The following is a 2564-nucleotide window of genomic DNA, read 5'->3' as shown; positions in this document are numbered from 1 at the left end:
TTCATAATTTTAAAATTAAATTTTTTTTAATATGGAAAAATATAGGGAAGCCTTCTTTTTTAGGGTGGGGTGTTTAAAAATTCAGAAGAAAAAAAATTGTAATATATGCACACGACTTCTGAGTGGCTAGGTTTTTTTTTGGGGGGGGGGGTGGAGCATTTAGATGTTCAGCATTAAAAAATAGACCGGATGGGAGAATTCCTTTTTTTTTTTTTAAGGGCTTAATCGGAGTTCGGGGTCAACCAAAAAAAAAAAAAAAAAAAGGGGAACGCCGGAAAATGAGCAGACGGCTCCACCCCAGATGGGACTCGAACCCACAATCCCTGGCTTAGGAGGCCAGTGCCTTATCCATTAGGCCACTGGGGCTTCCTGTAGCGAGTTGCTGATCACATGCATCTTCATCGTCGCACCGCGCGCCGGCTCTCTCCACCTACATCCGAGACCAGGGAACGGGTCCCAACAGCTCAAAGCCCGAGCGCAGCTCTCTAAGCACCCGAGAGGTCAACCCAGAGAGCTGGAGATTTAAATATTCTTCCGCTCGTGCGGCCTGACCGGGAGCGGGGTGGGTATTGCGGCTCCTCTCTCGGACTCAAGCCTTAACAACCACCGAGAGAAGCGTGGGCGCGGAAGGTTCCCAACGAGGTCCGCTTGGAGGCTTGGCAGTGTCTTAGGCTCCCGCGAGCTCTTTACTCCAGCCTCTTGCATTTCGCGGATCGCTCCGGTGGCTTCTTCTTGTTTATTTCAAAACATTGCACTCTTTTAAATTCAAGGACAGGGCTTTCTTTTCCTCTCCCCTCCGGAATTAAAACAATTCGACCACGAAGGGACTCGAACCCTCAATCTTCTGATCCGAAGTCAGACGCCTTATCCATTAGGCCACGCGGTCCCCATGGAAATGTGTCTTGAAAGAGATTAGTTATTTGGTTTTAGATGGGGGCAGGGTGTGACTGCAGGAAAGTCTGGGTTCTTTCGGTATCCCTGGGGCTACTACATGCCACATACAGTGGACATGAGGTGGCTTTGCATTTCAGATCCTCTTCTCTACATCTCCCTAACCCCCAGCGTCCCCGGTTCTCGTCTACCTTCCAGGTTAGAACTGAAAGCCACCCCACCACTACCCCCAGCCCCTACAAAGACTGCAGAAAGGATGGAGAAGCCCAGAGCCTTCTATCCTACCTGGGTGAGGCTGCTGCAGGAGAGGCTTCAAAGAGACCGCGTGTTCTAATGGGTAAAGCATCAGACTTCGCATTAGAAGATTGAGGGTTCGAGTCCCTTCATGTTCGGGTATTTTTTTTCTGTGGAGCTACACTGATCTCTTTGTAGAAAACAAATGTTTCTGCTGGGTGCCCTCCTGAGTGATTGGAAACGAGACGTGTTCTGTTACCCCTGGAAACCCATTCTGATCTGGGTCTCACCTCCGACGCAGCTACCAATGCTTCTCATTTCACCCGCGCCCAAGTGCACGAAATGATGAAATATTGAGTCATACATATCTTCTGCCGGAAGGTGCAATGGGTAGCAACCACACAGCTTCTCCAGTGCCAGCCTCTGGGCTAAAATTCGGGAGCCCGTACCTGCTGCTTGGTGGCCAAGGTCAAAATCCGAGGATGCATCTCAGCTTTCTTCCAACCATTCGAAAGGGTGTGGTTGGGATTCGAAAACCCGAATGGAACGTTTCCATGGATACAAGGTGCACTTGGAGACTTCGAGAGGGGAAGCTGAAGAGTGAATGGTGCGCTAGGGCTGCAAGGTTTGTCCAGGGAGAGGTTGATCCCAACTTTACCCAACCATGACAACTCACTCTCTTGGGCTAGCAAAGACCACGTGATCTTCTTCCCCTTCTGCCCCAGTGGCCTAACGGTTAAGGCGTTAGTCTCCTAAGCAAAAGCGTCTCAGGTTCGAGATGCCCCAGTAGCGTAAAATATTTCACCCATTTTACAACCGAAAGCAAATTCCCTTAATAATTCTCTTCCAGCCTGTCCATTCCTCCAGGCTGTCCCTGAATTTGTTGAGTTTAGTTTCCTGTCCAAAAGCAGATTTGCATTTCCCTCTTCCGAGACAAGCACTGAGTCTTACCCAAGAACGCACCACCTCTTACTGATCTACTCTTGCAGTGCAGATGAGAGAGTCCACATGATTGTTGTGCACGCTTTTTCGGTTAATGAGTCCAATGTTCAGTGCGTGTTTGGGGGTAGGCCTTACGCCCACATTCAGACCCGCATAATAGTGCCCTTGCCAGGGAACCATGAGATGGGATGTGGAGGGGCTCTTGAGACTGTTCTGCCCTGCTGGCTGTGCCCTGAAGCCTCTCCTTAAGTGTCCCTAGTACCCAGGCTTGCTTCAGCACCTCCCCGAACAACTGCCAGAGCTTTGGGGAGGGCAGTCTGGGCCCTTCTGTTAGAATCTCTGCCCCTGACTTTGAAAATCTGGAAAACTCTGACCAACCGTGATTCCAGAGAAAAGAGGTGACTTCCCACTTGCAAAGAGACAGGTGATGAACTCACAGGATGTTTTGGTTGAGTATGCATATTTGTTACAGGAAAGGAAGGAAAGAAGGAAGGGAG

At 49.6% G+C, this 2564-nt stretch overlaps 2 non-coding genes across 2 annotated transcripts; both read right to left on the bottom strand.

Moving 5' to 3' along the window:
* Positions 1 to 293: 293 nt before the first annotated feature.
* Positions 294 to 366, bottom strand: TRNAR-CCU (transfer RNA arginine (anticodon CCU)). Its single transcript has one exon. It is a non-coding gene; the product is annotated as a tRNA-Arg (tRNA).
* A 447-nt stretch (positions 367 to 813) lies between these two features.
* On the bottom strand, positions 814 to 886 carry TRNAR-UCG (transfer RNA arginine (anticodon UCG)). Its single transcript has one exon. It is a non-coding gene; the product is annotated as a tRNA-Arg (tRNA).
* Positions 887 to 2564: the final 1678 nt, after the last annotated feature.

Source organism: Petaurus breviceps, unplaced genomic scaffold, assembly GCF_028583685.1.
Source record: "Petaurus breviceps papuanus isolate PSGF00001 unplaced genomic scaffold, PetGlider_PUasm1.0 90925, whole genome shotgun sequence".
Lineage (NCBI taxonomy): Eukaryota > Metazoa > Chordata > Mammalia > Diprotodontia > Petauridae > Petaurus > Petaurus breviceps.
Note: the sequence above shows the minus strand (reverse complement) of the source record. Positions and strands in the feature narration are given on the sequence as shown.